We start from the raw sequence: 17488 nt of genomic DNA, 5'->3' as shown, positions 1-17488 counted from the left end.
AGCTGGTTTACTGGCTGGTTTATTTATTTCAATTACAGGCCACTGTAAACCGCCAGAAATCTGTCGATTGCTGATGCAATTTCTTGGCCACAGATAGAAGTCAATTAATGTGCCATTTACATTTTAATTCCATTATCTGCTCGCCCTTGAATTACATCATTTTTTGTCTTTTACTGCACCAGCATTGATTTCACCTACAGTATGGAGTGATCCAAAGCCTTCCTCCTGCCAGTAATGTTCATTTACAGCTAAATTGCAATAGCAGTAGTTTTTATATGAATGCCAGATAAAGTCACCTTTGACTTTTTTAATGTTTAACCAAAACCACTATGCCTAAATAAAGTAGTTTAGTCGCCTGAACATAACACAGCACCACAGCTAGCTATAATAATAAATGGATCAAACCTTGTAAGCTAATTGACTTTGAATGCAATAGACTGGCCTTTTAGATCCATTCAGCATTTAGTGAGAACACCATAAAACTGCAACTAAGGCTTGCAAGGAGTTTATTTTTGCTACCTTCCAATCACTAGGCGTAGAATTGGAGTGACTGTGTCAGAGCCAGTACATACTTATGTTTGTGTTTAAATGAAGAAAGCTTTTTTGTATTAATGTTTTTATTACCTGAATGAATTAAATGTTTAGTGTGTAGGATTTAGGGGAATATATTGGCAGAAATGGAATATACTATAATAAGTAGTTTTCTTTAGTTTGTAATCACCTGAAATTAAGAAATATTGTGTTTTTGTTACCTTAGAATGAGCCTTTTATATCTACAAAGCGAGCGGGGTACTCGTCCACCATCTTCCACCATCTTCCACCACCATGTTTCTACAGTAGCCCAGCACAGAAGCAAAACACTGGCTTTACATCACATTTTCATGTTTTCACCACAGCCACTGTAGTAAGCAGCCCCTCCGGGACGAGCAGCATCTGAAAAACATAGATGTTGTAACATAAATCTGCTTTTTTTCTGTGTTTTTATAAATCACCGGGTTAATTTAATTTGGAGAGGAGGAGAAAATTGGGGATAATTTTGCTCCTGGTTAATGCACACTGAATGTCTAGATCTTAGATAATTAGAGAAAAAAGGTGAACACGCATTAGCAAGTGCTGGGCTGGTGGCTCTTCTGCGAAGAAGGCTCTTCTGCGAAGAGCCAAACAAGTATAAATCATTTAGTCCATTTGTTTGAGAGAGGAGGAAACCTTTTTACATACTGGTGTTAAATTGAAGCATAATGCGCTTTTTTAAAAAAAAATTTTATATTCTTACTAGTGGACATATTTTAGGGTGGTTAGGGGTATCATCATCATCATGATGCATCAGACTTACGTAGTGCTTTTCAGAGTTCACAAAGACGCTTTACATAGGGAAAGATAAATACATTTAAAAAACAAACAATGCACAGTCAATTCTTTAATATAGTCAATAAAATAAAGTGAATGATTAAAACAGAATTGCGTTATTCTGGAACAAAAACATGGCAGGGATTAGCTGGGAAAGGGAAGTTTGAAGAGGTGGGTTTTGAGGACCTTTTTGAATGCAGACAGTGTAGGGGAATTTTGGATGTGATTATTTCCTCTTTTATAATTCTCTATGCTTGGCATCAGAGCAGCGGCTGTAACGAATCACAATTTCCCCTGAGGATCAATAAATAATTTCTGATTATTTTGAAAATAGTTCGGCTCCTGGTTAAAATTTGATTGAACATCTGGATGTTAAAAAAGTGGGAACACATTAGCAGGTGCGGGGTTAGCAGAACACTAATTTGCAACATGAAATTGAGGAAGAGACCTTGGCAATAATTTCACTCCCACTAAAAACCTCCTGATCAGTGAATACTGAAGAAGTTCTAATCAGGACTTCGCGCTTTGCGCAAAGGACAAGTTTTAACTGGTTGCGATCTGCAATCATCACCTCTAGATGCCACTAAATCCTACACAATGCTCCTATAAGTGGAAAAAAGTCCCACTGACATTGGCTCTATAATACCTTTTCCTGAAATGTAGGGCAAAAGGAACGTGATGCATATCATTTACTCTTAGATGTAAATGTCATGCTTGACAACATAGTCGGTATGTTCACTGTACTGAAACTTGCACTCAGATGTGACAGGATATAGCCAAAGGTACCATGTCAGCTGAAAAAGAACCGCAGCACAAGATGACAGTAAAACTTTTGATCTCAATCTCACCATTTACTAATATACTTAAATGAAGAAATCTGGTTATTAACTTTTTGCTTTTTCTTCAAGCTTGAATAAGTTTGTGACTTTCAAATAAAACATCAGCTAATTAAAATGTTGGACCATACATACGCTCAGAATATTGAGGCTAATAGTATTTCAAACTTGTCAAGTATATCAAGGATTCCTTAAGGTTTTCCCCCCACATCCAACTCTCATTCATTCAAAGGGTTTTTCATTTTTGTTGCAAGCAGTTTGATGTTTGAAATTGAATGTATTCTTGATGAGGGAAGCTGGGAATTGGCTGGCTGTCAGATCAGCACTATTATCTGCCTTTTAGGTTTGAAGCAAATTAGACTTGGGGTCCCCAAGGTGCCTGGACCCTTGCATACTGGCAGTGTTGAATTCTCAGAGCGTGTCACTTCCTTGATGGAAATTCTCTTTAATCAGAAGAAGATTCACAGGCCCCTCTGGACTTGTTCACAGCTTTTTGATTTGTTTTCAGGGCGTGTCAGATAGAACATCTTCACCTGAAACTAAGAAATGCTCAAGTGTATAAATTAAATACCGTCTGACATTTTTGACCAGTTATTAGTTTGGTGCAGGAGTGCAAGAGAACAGGTTATTATTTAGCTATCTCATTTAATAAGACATACATGCAACCTCAATGCATGACAGGCCCAAGAGTGAGAAGGAAATACTTTGATGTTGCAACATGTACCAAGACTATGACAGAAAAGTTAAACTGAGGAAAAAAATATAGGCAAATAACATGTTATGGAAAACTTAAAGGTATATGTTAGGGCTGTACCTGACTCAGAAGTATGTCAGTTGAATCGTATTTGGCTGTTCAATCGGAATATTCGACGATTCGTTTTGTTTACCATATTAGCTTTTAAAGTTTGAACAGGCTCAGCAGGATATTTAGCGTTACAGTGACATTTACGTAATATAGTAAACAATCTAAGGGTGCTTACGTTGGACAGAAAATGTGCAACATTTTTTTGAAGATATTAACAAAACCCAGAAACTGTATTGTAGTAACTTGCTATGTGCTGTACATTCACCACTTCGTCACCTTACAGTGCAGTGTGTCTCTTCTGTGCTGCTGCCTGCATGTCCATGGATGCTATCAGAGAGTAGTGTGAGGGTCAAGAGCATTCACTCTGCACAATTTCCACTAGCGAAAAACAGGCTTAAAACCACTGAAATACACTTACCAGAAAAACTGAATATCCGATTTCTTAAAGGGTCTTTTAGTAAAACCAAGCGCTGCACAAGACTTTTTTAGACAGCCAAAATGTTACAGTTAGCTTTGATTAATTGAAAACATGTTGAAATAGCTACTTCTCTGGGTGTCATGCCATTTTTATGTTGTTGCTGTATTAGCAAGTTCTCAACGGATGGCATCCACCTGTCAATCAAAGGCGGCCACATCCTTAATGATGTGTAACTTTAAGCCTTAATAACATTTAAACGTGTGAGTTATATTAAAAGTCATCCTCTGTACAGTTATATACAGGTATATGTTGGAAGTAGCTATAGACACCAAAACGGTTGTTGTTTGTACCAAGCTATGAACATGTTTATTTTTGCTGTTTTCTTCTGGTCATTGACTCTCTCTTGGAGCAAGGCTCCAAGTGGCCATACGAGGGACTGCATTTTTTTGCATATCTTTATTGGCCTCATTTTTCAGCCTTGGAGGTTGTATCTTGGGTATATGTACCATCTGTCACAAAAAGAAATGGGTGCAATTCATGCGGCAATTGAAACTTTTCCTAGTACATAAATGGGAAACACCAAACACTGTTAATTATATCCAAAATGTTTAGTTGGCTACATACTGGGCACTGAAACTGATTTGTTCAGTGTTTATCTTGAGAAGTGTGCCAAAGCATTTTGGTGCAGTGCCTGAGGTAGAGCAACATATACAAAATTCTCCCGCTGGTGCGTCTGTGAAATGCACAATCAACTTCTCTGCCGTGGCCTTTGTTGAGGCAGAGAAAGGCAGACAATGATTTTTTTTCCTCACATTTCTTGCAATGGAAAAGGAGATGCTGTCATCTGAGACAATACAAAGAAGATATCCCTAGGGGGGGGGGGGGGCTTTAGAATTGTAAATTTATTTTAGTGCATGCTGTAATTTGACTTAGAAATAAAATGAAAATAGTGATTGTAATAGAAGTAGCTGAGCTGTGGGAAGGTTTGTTTGCATCTTTATGTTGCAATTTTGGGAGTCTTTGATCGGTTGTACAGAAAATAAGTGACATATTCAAATGTCCGGCTTAAGGTAGTTTACAGGAACCCAATAACAAGTAAAGAAATGCCTGTAATAGCTTGATCTTGATTGCTGGGTTGCTTTTGGCTAATTGCAGGATTGTTGAGTGCAGGGAAGTGATTTTTGTGTCCGAATCTGCCTCTTGGACCTTGGAGGCGAAAATGATCCCCAACCCACTATGCATACACAAACACACACACACACACACACACACACACACACACACATTAACATGCAAAAATGCTGTATTCCATTTTTTTTCTCCGCCTCTGCTTTTTCACAAACATGATTGCACACACAACAACACAAATAAAACATGCTATCAGTGTGCTGACTTAGACATTTTAGTTTTAGCAGAGTTTTGATTTGGGTGCTTCTTCTCGGTTCCCATCCATCTTGTCTTATCTGTGTTTATAAGCCATCAGGTGTGGTGTGTCTTACGGATTCCCACAGGTAATTTGACTTGCAATATATTTTCAGAACATCTTCCAGGCACCCAGAATAGTCCAAATCATTATGGTTTCTGGCAGATACAGAGCTAGAGAAGGATTAAACCAGAGAGGAGCCAAGCAGTGTCAGGATTTGGTTTGTTTGTCCCAACTGTGTTGTTTACCACCCCCTGTGCTATAGTCTCTGCTCAGCCCAGCACAACAGACCTCAGACAGAAAAGAGGCATCGGACTCTAGGAGCTTTGTCAAGCCTAACCCTCCCCCGATTCTTATTTGCAGGCTCTGTGTGTCCGCCATTGGAGAGTGATTGACCACTAGCCTTAGATTGAAATTGATTGCATAAGGGCTATAACAATGAAAGACTGTTGGTATTCTGGTAGTGGCAGTGGAGGAGTGTCAAAGGATGGGATGCCGCCATCACTAGAACAACTGGGTTCTATATTAACGTATTGTCGAGTAGTCAGATTCCTAAGATGGGAGTAGGCCTTTGATCCGAGAGATACAGTGTTTCTAATTGGGTTGTATTGATCCATCCTGCTCCTGCTCATGACGGCACAGTCAAGATGAATGTCAGTCTGCTGTGCTGAATGAAAAACTGATGTAACCAGCCAAACGTTGCCTCCAGTTCAGCTGGGTTGTCTGGGTGATGTGCGGTGCCAGGTGTTGCCGTTTAGAAAAGGATTCAACTTAAGCAGCAGGAAAGACATCGTTACCAGTCGGATTTAAAGTTTTGGATCATCCTTGTTGGAAGATTTTAAACCAGTTCAGGGTCAAGCATCAGTTTGCTACTACGCTGTTACCCTAATGAGAAAAAAAATACCCTTTTTTTGTTTTGTTTTTTTAAACCAGCAAAAATCATTTAAAAAAATTACATCTGCAACTTACATCTGTGTTTTTTTTCTGCGCTGTCTCCGTGATTTTTTAAGCTTCTTCTTGGATGTATAATGCACATGGTCTAGCACAAGGTCGCAGCCTTTTTTGTAGAGCGCTGATCTCACCTGCATGCTTGTTCCAGTAAACATCCTGAACACAGCAAAATAAGACTAACATAAGAAAATAAAGGCAGAAGGCAGGGTCTTTGCAGATAAATACATCCCCATGTACTTCTAGTGCGTATATCATAAGTGATGATTGAGGGGGATTACTTGTGTTTTTGTGTTTTTTTTGTTCTGTTTTGTTTTTGTATTTGTTTTTAGGAAAAGTCTGCATAGTATACCTTCAAACAAAAAGGAATGGTTTGTTGGAAATATTTTTTGTTTTAAGGTCTTTTTGTTAAATTATTGTTTAGGAAAGGCCATAATGCCTGATAAAAAATGTTAAAGACATGTCTTCATGAGGGTGTTGATTTTGTTTCTACATTGGAGTAGTGAGCATATGTGAAACAGGGGGTTTGGAGGTCCTTTGACAGAAAATGTTGAGCATCAAACACTTTATTTACCATTGTGGGCCTTTCTGCATCACTTCATAGTGTCACTGTCTTTAAATTTGTCAGTGTGAAAGTCCTCTACTACTTTCATTTTTTTACTGGAGGGACAAATGCAAATGTTCTAACATTCTAACTTTCACGTCTAGTTTTTGTCAAGCAGCAACCTCCGAGGCTGAAAAATAAAACTAATGTAGAATTGCCAAAAAACTGCAGTTCCTTGAATATCTTTTTGAGACTGGCTCCAAAACAGAGTAAAATAAAGGTTTTGTTGTCTATAGCTAATTTCAACATTTGTGAAAACTGTACAGGGGAGGAATTCTTATCATTTTGTATATTTTTCTTTCAACAGACAATTAATGTACAACCTGAGGCATTTGTGATCAGATGAATAATTGTGAATAACAAAATGAATACAAACCTAATCTCGCCCTGAAGCCTATTGATTTTATGTTGCGTTTATTATATTGACATTTGTACATGACCGTAAAGTCACACAACCATCATTTCCAGACATGTTGTGTGCCATTTATTTTAGCTGCTCTGAGCAGTTGACATTAAGTAATTAGCCCGCTCAGCACACATCTTTGAAAAGTCACCTGACATTTAGAACAAGCACTGCAGTTGTATACAATCACACGACATGTTTTGGATCATTTCTGAAAGTTTCAGAGATCCGTACGGTTGACTTTGACACATGCAGGCTTCATCTAAGAGTATCTGCCACTGATTCATTATGCTGCATTAGATGCCCTGGGAGGAGGGAAGGGGCAAAGCTTGAAGGATTGCACAGCATATTAAATCTGTCTTGCTGAACATCAGTAGAATGAAGAAATCCCATGAAGATCCAAATGCAGATATAAAATAACAAGTCACTGGTTGAAAACGAATGACTTTTATCATGGGAAATGGAGGGTAACATAAATTGTAGGCAGTGATGTGTTACAAAGATTATTTTTAAAGCAGGTTAATGTAATGTCACTTAGTATAAATGCATGATTTTATTGATGGATTTTTTGTTTTAGTTTTAAACTGTATCTTCACAGTCAGTGTCTGGCATGTGAAACAAGGGAGTAATTTCAGAGACCAACCTTATTTACTCATCATTAAATACAATTATGAACACATGTTTATGCAATTAATCATCAGATATTGGCAAAATCTGCAGCTACATAATGTAAGTTCTTAATCATGGCCAGCTAAGTGTTTGCACTTGAAACAAACCCACGGTCTTTAAACACCACTTCCATAAAAGAGCCCAGACTAGACTGGGGCAGCCAGGGCCATCAGACTGAAGATAAATCATTGAAATGGTCAGGTCTAATGACAGCACACTTATCTTTATGTGCTAATCTACCCCGCTTTATTGCTTTACGCTGGCTGTTTGCTCGTGTTTGCAGGCTCTGTCAGGTGGAATTCCTTTCCTCACGGTGGTCCACATTCACATTAGACTGCAATCCAATGTTAAGAGAATGCTAATTCATTTTCTAAGTCAGCAGGTCCAAAAGAGAAAAGGGAATTGGGCTACACTTTGTACAAGACCATAGAAGATAATAGGAATAGGAGTTTATAAGAAGCCTTTATCAATTCTACTTATTGGGTTTGTTCTCTGTCGATTCTCTTCTCAATTGATTCGTGATCAGTTGTAACATAGAATATTTACCCTTAGTAAGGGATGTAGGCCTACTTGTAGTGGGTAAAATACACAACATTCCTGGAATATTAGCCCATGTCCCATAGGAAGAACTTTAACCATGTTGCAGGTGTTTCCACTCTTACTTGAAATTATAATTTTACATACAAAATAGTGCCCAGGCTTTATAGCCTTGTTGTGGTAGGGATGTTAAATCATGTGACTGTGGTGTAGTTTGTTTAAAAGTTACCTGTTTCTAGCAATTGCATTTAGGCTTTAAAATTCATGAAAGTGAAGATTATCTTTCTGAACAAAACCTGTCAGTATTATACATGTTTAGTTGCCACAGATCTTTTATTATTTACTGTGGTAATCCAAAATCCAATGGAAAAATCCCATAGGCTTTTTGATTAGGGAACCAGGATTAAGTTAATTTAACTACAGAAAAACATTGCATTAATAAACTGCCAAATTGGGAGGGCGTGTTTTGTAGATGATGTATGGAGAGTGAGGTATAAGGTGTGTTTATGTATTAGTGCAGCTTGAGTTGTCTTCTGAAATAACTTGCAATTTATTTGCAGCTATCAGTTCATTTGCATCTTTATGTGGTAATTCTGAGTCTCTTCCTGGTCTGTACGTGTTAACTTGAGTGACATTTTGCAGATGAAGGCCAGGGGGGACAGTGACACTTTGGGCTCCTAGGCCTTTGCCCAGTAGGTCTGTTCATTAATCCATCCATGATTACAAGCAGCACTCTTGACATCTTTTTTCATGAAATGAAATCACATTGTAAGCCATTTCATCCTGTCCGCCATGAGTCCGTCTGGTTGCAAATTTCCAGCAGCGAACACGCATGAGTCTGACTTCATTTTTGACGAACATGCAGGCATTATTAAAGAAATTGATAAGCAAGGGCACATACAAATCCAATTGATTGGACAATTTTGAACAGGTTCTCGATTCCCATTCATATATATATATGTAATAATTTAAAGCCATGAATATTATAAATGCGGGAATTTTAGTTTTCCTTTTGAAGTTTTAGTACATTCTAGTTTGCATGGCACTATCCCTGATATGGCTATGCTGCAGTCGGTTGTAGCAGACACACAGGCTTCATCATGGAGAAAATGTGTTTTGTTGTTCGCTGTATTTGCATACTGTATTTTGTTCATTCTTCATTATATAATGGATTCATTTCTCATACTCGGCCCAAGACATGCCCCAAAGACATGTTTGTTTCTAATGCAATGAACAATTGCTGAAGTGATGAAGAATGAGTAATGAAAACATATTCAGAGTCTTCCCTTGCCGCAGGCTTGTGGAGAATGTGTGGGACCTCTCTGGCCATACTTCACAGAAGAGGAGGAGTGCTGACGCTGTCGCAGATGCACAGTTTTATTACACGACTCAGTTTTTACACTTTTGTATGTACCTGTAAGGTGTGGGTACAAATGTGACATTCAATTAGCACCATACGATCTCAGAATAATTGATGTTGTGGGAATTAATCAACACCTTACAGTGAACAAGAATCAGTCTTGAACCAGATGTGCATGTCATTAATACTTAATGGACTTTAGAAGTATTATGTGTATTATGTGGAAATAGAACAAGTTCTATTATTGCAGTTTTATCCCAGCGTAATTGCATGATACAAATTACTGACATGCTTTGCAGTACTTAAAGTGCTCTTTATGTGCTGGGCTCTGTTGCTTCTGTTTTTTTTAGATATATGATTTTAGGATGATCTTTACACATAATTATGACAAGAAAAAGGATTAACCTCACTACAAAGCCCCAAAAAGTAGAAATTATGTAAGAACAGGGTTTTTCGGGTATTTTCAGTTTATTTTGGGGTTGTTGATGTTGAGTTTCACCTTCACCCATTCATCATGAACAAAAATACTGAAATTGTCAAGGGTGTTATGACATCCAATTAATTAAAGTTTTAATTTCATTCCAGAGTATAATTAAGGTCTGTAAATTATCCTAATTTCTTTGTCCTAATCTAAACTTTTAGAAATGAGATCATAAACATCACAGTGGTTAATTCATGACAATAGCAGGTTATTACTCTCACTTGAGTCTGCACGGTAAAATATGCAATCAGGAAACCCTCAGTGAAAATGAACTCAAACTTAAATTGACACTTCAACTTCATTTAGTGCTTCCACTGAAACTGAAACAGTCAGAACGTCCATTTCAACAGCCATTTAAGCTCCTTTTAGCATTTGTCTGCAAGTTCGACTGTTTGTGTGTGCCCATGTAATTTAATCTTTCAGAGAATGTAGCTTTTTAAAGTTCTGCTTTGTTGATATCCATTCTCTTAAAACATGATTTGTTATCTGTTTTTGTGAGTGATGATGATGTTAAATTATTAACTTTTTGCATTTTAGACACATGGATGGATTGGATAAAAGAGTAAATGTGTTGATTAAAACAGACTTTATTTGTATGGTATGTTCCAATTGAAGTTGCAGACTTATTAGGTGGACAGGTTTGTGAGCCTTGGCAGCAATATCTTACAAATTAGCACCATGATGTCTCAAGAATAAGTGCCCCTGCTGGTTAGGTTAGGAAAAGAATCATAGATGAGTGGTGATGAAGTGAAAATGATGACCAAGTGACAACCTCCGAAGTTGAAGTCTATGCAATAGTGCCAAAAACGGCAGTTCATTGAATGGCTACTTGAAGGTGGCTCCAAAATCCCCACAGACCCTCATGTTAAAACACTCAACTTTACATCAGAAATAAACATGTTAACAAGCTGGTACAAAAAAACAGTTCTGGTTTCAATAGCTAATTTCAACTTTCATTACAATTGCACAGGGCAGAATTTCTATAAAACTCACACATTTATATTTTATTGAAGCCTAAAGTTAAGCATAATTAAGAGCGTTACTGCTGACTCTGAGTTAGATCCACCTCTCGCTCCTCCGCAGCTCCACCATCTCGTACAAATATGGCCACTTCTGGCTCAAAATGGCAGTCTACAAACCAATGGGTGACATCACAGTGGCTACATCCATTATTTATACAGTCTGCGTGGATGATGTGATATTTAATAGCTTAAAATATCTCAACATTGACTTTTGGTCTCACACAGGACATAAACCCTTGTTACCTGGGGCCAATTTTGTCTTAGTTTGATGTGTCCAACATCACGACAAGCTTAACCACCTTCTTACACAGATACATCTGAGAAGTGAGCCTGCCATGATCTTTCTCCTAAACCTAACCACCACCTGAAGGCAAACTTCTCTCAACAGCCCTATGTGGACTTTGTCAGTCTTTGTACTATATTTCCTGACTTTCTGAAGTGCTGTTGGGTGAAGTTTGCCTTCAATGCTTTTTGCTAGAGAGATATTTCTTGGTTAAGGGCGGGAGAAAATAAACAGACTTCTGCAAGAATGCCCTGAAGACAAACTTCTCCCAAGCCCCCTTTGTTTATGATCAGCCGTCAAATGACAGAAGACAGCCTGCAGCACGTAGGTCACGTGATCACAGCGCCCTGGCTCACTATTACATGGGTTATTATGTGGGTTATATAAAAATTACAGTGCATTACTTGTCGGTAGCCATGGCATTGTTTTGAGCTTTATTTTCCTTTTAAGGAGAGCCAGGGCGAAGTGGTCTCAGGTGGAGTTCTAGGCAATAGCAGTTCAAAAGGAGTGCTACAAGTGATCTGATGAAACCTCCTTTGGAGTAAAAACACAGGTGCGTTCTCCTGGTGAAGGCTTTGGGAGTGGGTGCACACAGTGAAGGGTTTGGTGGCTAGGTAACCTCTTGGGCTCGAGAACTGTCTAATTACTTTGATTACTAATTTAGCATGGGTGCAGCCAGTGTTTGTTTATTCCTCCCTCAGTGGGCCCTCTGCTGAACACAGCATCTCATTTCGCTGGGAGTGGATTAAGAGTCCCTGTCCTCTGAGCATCTGTTCAGGGCAGCAGGAGCTGTTATGTCTCCCCACAGCTCCAGACTACTCATGCAAAAGCCTGTTTTCACATTGCAGAGATATTTGAATGGGGACACAGTTGCAGAGAGTATAGCCTCATACAGGCTATTTCTCTCAGGAGGCTTTTTCTTTTTTCATTGTCAGAAAATACAACTAAAAAATAGACATCAAATAAGAATTTTTAAGAGGCAGTAAAAAAAAAAAAAAAAAACTACACAAATGCAAAGTTTTCATATGGACTTTATTCTCTTTTTATAAATGTTCGGAGTCCCCCAGTGAGGGTAGGGTTGGTTTGGCAGGTTGAGAAGTTCACTGCATAAGATAGTTAAAAGAAGATGATTTATAACTGACTGTTCAGAGGCGCTCAGTTTGAAATGAGTTCATTTGTGGTGAGTTTCTTTCAATTGGAGTGTTTCAGAGAGAGAATAAAATAGTTTTAAGAAGTATTTTTTTGTTTAAAATTTGCTGTTTATTGTATTTCAGAAGGGGTGTTGAGGTGGTTTGTGTGAAATATAGCAATACAGAAAAACTTCAGGTTGGTGATTATTAATGTATATGGTTGTTTATGTCTACAGATGTTTATTGCTTAGTTTCCTTTTCCCTCTGTCTCTTTTTTTATTGCGTAGAAGTCTTGATGAATACGTCCACAATTTTTTGTTGTATTTATGTAATGACCAAGGGAACTCTATGTGATATGTTGCGAGAGAGTTATCTACATGAACAACATGAAAATACTCCTAAAATGGCGGAGCCACTACGCTCATCACGCAAGGTGAAGTTTGAGGTGCTGTGATGAAAATATTTGTTTTTTAATTTATTGTTATTTCATATAACATGTATCAAACCAGGTTTTCTTTCGTGAACATACAGTGCCACCCCTGTATATGCATGAAACATTTCTGGGATTGCCATTGGACACTAAGATCATCTATTTGAAAGAAAAGTTTTAAAATAAACTATTTTCCCATTATAAACAGTTACATTCTTCATGAAACATTCTTTTAAAAGTGGTGGTAATACAATAGCAGTTGCAGAAAAAGTTGATCTTGTGAGATTATTCCAAGGCCAGGGTGCATTGTATGAAAAGGCAGTTTTGCTGAGTTCAGAATACACTGTGGGCACAATGATGTTTATCCATGCAGATGATCTGGTATGATAAGTGGTAGAAATAGGAGGAAGCATTTTACAGAGGTCCAAGAATGGCTTTAGAGGTTTATTTGAACAATCCTCCTGACAGTATTTCCAGTGTGGTTTAACATGTTTGAATTAGATATGTTTCAACATCCAAAATGAAACTGTAGAATGAAGGAATGAATGGATGAATGGTAGACAGGATCAGACCGGCACAATACCCAGTGTGATACATGCATGTACAGGGACTCACCAACATCCAAAACACACTTTTTGAGGAACACATATTTGTTTATTATAATGTCAGTGTGATTCAGTGCTAAACTGACGAAAGGTTCAGTGTCTGCAGGGAAGAGAGGAACACATCTGCCTTAGTTTCACAACAGAACATATGGCAAAAATAGTGTCTGTGCATTAGAAATATATTGCAGAAAAAACATGTCAACGAATATTATGATACAGATGTTTTTGTCCCATGCCAGCTCTTTAGGCTACCAGCAAACCTCATGTGCTTTCAGCTAAACTGCGACACTGTGGGGTGTCTTTCTCTGAGAAACTATCCTACGCATGCTCTGTATTATTGCTTCTATGAAATATAAAGTTGATTGAGCATGTTTCTCTAGATTTATGCAAAAACATAGCTACAAGGTTGAAGCATAGTATTGTGGCTCCATGACATGAGGATTACATGACATTGAAAGCTGAGGGGAAACTTTGACTTTGAAATGTTTCTGAAAAAGCCGTTTCTCAGACACAGTGTGAAACCTCATACATGGCCAAGTAGCACGCCTGTGTATTCTTTATATTGTAATATTTTTAGCAAAAAATACATGTGTTTGAGAAGTACTGAGTATACGACTGGAAAATGTGACTTAGTTTCTACTGCGGGAGTTGTGTGAGATTGTAGATGGATATAGTTATGCTGTTGTTAAACGCAGCCCCCGTTTACCTTAGTTAATGAAGAACATTGTAGTATTTCTTGGATTTTCTGTCACCATTGAGACTGCAAGGAAAAACAGATTTCCTTCATAATTTCAAGGTAATGTGTGGCGATTAATTGACATACAAACCGTCATTTTCCAAGTGAAGTACTCTTTTAAGAAAGAAAGACAGAAAGATTTCATAGTTCAAAAAACTGTGTCTTCCATTTCCATTCATATGTGAATATAAATAACCACTGCACACCCATATCCCATAAGCCCTTTGGAGATTCAACACCAATGACATCACTTCTGCAAAAACTGGACACCTAGACGATGTGACTATGAACGTGTGATTGGTCTTTAGTCTGACTATTCTTTGATTCAAGAGTCATGTCAGATTGCAGAACAACACACAGCGGTTTCACTCCAACGAAAACGATTAAGGGATCATGGTTATGTGTCTCTCTGCATGTATTGAGGATTTGGTAAAGACATATACTGTGGGAGTTGTTGAGTCTTTTAGTCCCCATACGTTGAGAACAGCTGTGCTCATATTCTTGGCATCAAGTCAAGTATGTTCTGTACTTGCCACATAGATGACATCAGTCCAGTCAGGTGGAACACTTTGGCTCCTATTCAGATATTCAGTCAATTTCCTGCCTCTGGGACATGACTCCAAGGAAAGGCAGAAATAAGGTCATCTGGGTTTGTCAGTTTATCTACATTCTCCATGTCAGTTTCCATCCAAAAACATTAACCCCCTTGAGCTTTTCTGAGAAAAGTACACTTGTCTAATTCTCCACTTGTAGGATACACTAAGAAGTTGTTCCGCTCTTGACATAGCTGGAACCGTTCTTGTCTAACTAATCATGAGTTATTTTCTCTTCTTACTAGCCTGCACATGTGCAGTAACCTAGACAACTAATTAAATACAATAAGAAACATCTGTCCATCCATTTTCATGAGCTTATCCAAGGCCAGGTTGCAGGAGCATTAGGCTGAGCAAAGTACTCCAGACATCCCTGTCTCTAGCAAGGCTTTCCAGCTCCTTCTGGGGGATCCTGAGGCACTCCCAGGCCAAATGGGATATATAATCCCTCCAGTGTGTTCTGGGTCTGCCGTAGTACCTCCAATCAGGTGAACATGCTAACATATTGAGCTTGCAATCTCAATGTTTGTCTTGCAGCTGTGTGAAACACTGCACACACAGATTTAAATTAAACACACAAAATATATCACAAAAGTATGTAAAACATGTTGTGAAACCCCTTACACATGCTCATATAAGTTATAACATAGTGTACGCCCATATACTGTATAAATAATGGATGTAGCTACCGTGACATCACCCATTGTTCTGTGGACACTGTTTTGAAGTCTCGAGTTTGGATCCATCTCATTTTTGTGAACACGATATCTGAAGACGGTACAAATGTCTACTTTGACTCATGAATGAATTGATTAGAATCTGGTGGGTCAAATGTCAAGGTTGTTGATCTTCTGTGTGTGAAGCATCCATGTTTTCACAGACATGGACGTAACCTTAAGTGCAGCTTGACTGGTGTGCGGAGGCATATGACCACATGATGGTAAAACTTGTACCAGACTTTATTTCTGATGTAAAGTTGGCCATTTTAACATGGGGGCCTATGGGGAGTCACTTGCATCAGGAGCTAGCCTCAAGTGGCCATTAGAGGAAGTGCAGCTTTTCATACTTCCACATTGGTGTCATTTTCCTGCCTCAGAGGCTGCAAATCTATGAATCCTAGAATAGCAAAGAAAGGACCCGCCAAAATCTCCCTATGATTTGCTATTACTAATCAATATTGCCTTTGTTGGTTGGATTGTTTAGATTTAGGCAAGAGGAGTAAAACTGGTTTGATTTAGGGTAAGAATGTCAGAGTAAGCCAATCAGAGGCAGAGTAAGGCGCACCATTCCTTCACTATCCCTGGAAATGCAAATTGGCTTGGTTGCCACTTGGGTAAAACACTGTGCACACAGACTTGAATACAAAACACTATGAATTACAAAAAAAAGTATTACAAAAGTACATAAAATGTGTACTGAATTTCCTGTCACATGCTCATATAAAGCAATGTAGATCAGCAAAACGTGTAACCTGGTGTACACCCTGGTGTAAAACAATACCACCATCATCACCCACTGATGTTTTATGGAAGACTGATCATCAGCTGACTCATCCTGAGCTTTAACAGCTTGGGGTCTCAACTGCAGTGATGCATGCTGGATCATACGGAGCTGTTTTGACCCCTGTAACCTATGGCTGATAGCCAGAAGAAAAAGGTTGCAAGCACAAGTAGCCAATCAAGGATGCTCTACAGGTGGATGGTCTTCCTCTGAGACATGGTGAAAAGTTTCAGCAATGTCAGATGATCTCAAAGCTGTGCTATTTATTCATTTTCACCTGAGGTGTTCAGGTACCTGGTGAGGATGTGACGCTCTCCAAGGTGCTGAAGCAGCTTTCAGTGAACCCAGCCTGTTTAACTGTTGGATCTTATGAGTTATTCCTCTTGGTTGCTGAGATTTTGGAGTGCTTTTGCTTGATAATGTGTTCTTCATAGCTACAGTGAGAGGAGTATGTTAATTATATCCTGTTTGATGCTTCCTGCACCATCAAGCAATTGCCAAAGTCATAGTTTAGTCACCTCAATTGCTGCAGCGTTTACTGTTTTGCCAAGAGCTGTTTGTGGGTTTTGCCAAGATAGTAAAACTCCATTTTTTGTGCATCCTCAGTCTTTTAACTGCACTTGAATTTGTGTTCGTTGATTTTTTTTTTCTTTTTTTTTTACATTTTCCTTTGGAGGAGTGCTGGGTATGACCAGCTGGAAGGAGACCCCCAGATAAACTCACACAGGAGGGACTACATCTCTCTGGCTGGTCTGGGAGTGCGTAGGATTCCCAAAAGAGTTGGAGTAAAAACATGTTTTGGCAATGCAATGTATCTGAAAAGGGAATATACACACATTGTATTAGAAATGGTGTGCAAAGACAGCAGTGAAGGCAGCCCATATGCATGCACACATACATACAGACAAAAAGCCTTCCTACAGCACTTTCAAGTCTACTTTGGCAACTTGACAGCTATCTTAACTGTGAATTTCCCATGAAATTAATTTTTTATTGTATTAAAAAATTTCATTTGGATGTTACTGTCCCCAGAGTTTCAAAGTTGGATACATTAATTAACTGTGGCATGTCCAGGTCAAAAAGTCTCACTAAAAAAGTAGAGCAGAGAGTTCTTGAAGGGAGCTGCAGGATGGCTCAGACTAGCCGCTGTCAGCATATGTGACCAAATTTGCACCTTAGATTACATGAACAACAGTATTTTTTTTTTTAATATTTGAAATGATACCATGCACACAGCTGAGTCTGGGATGCGTGACAGTCTGCTTCTGGTTTAAAAATAATGTGTTTTCTGATTCAAACTCTGGTTTTCTGTGTGGAAGCCAAATAACGTTTCTGAATTTGATCATTTACCGAAGTTT

Source organism: Plectropomus leopardus, chromosome 10 (genome assembly GCF_008729295.1).
Source record: "Plectropomus leopardus isolate mb chromosome 10, YSFRI_Pleo_2.0, whole genome shotgun sequence".
Taxonomy (NCBI): Eukaryota; Metazoa; Chordata; class Actinopteri; order Perciformes; family Serranidae; genus Plectropomus; species Plectropomus leopardus.
This window is presented reverse-complemented; position numbering follows the sequence as displayed.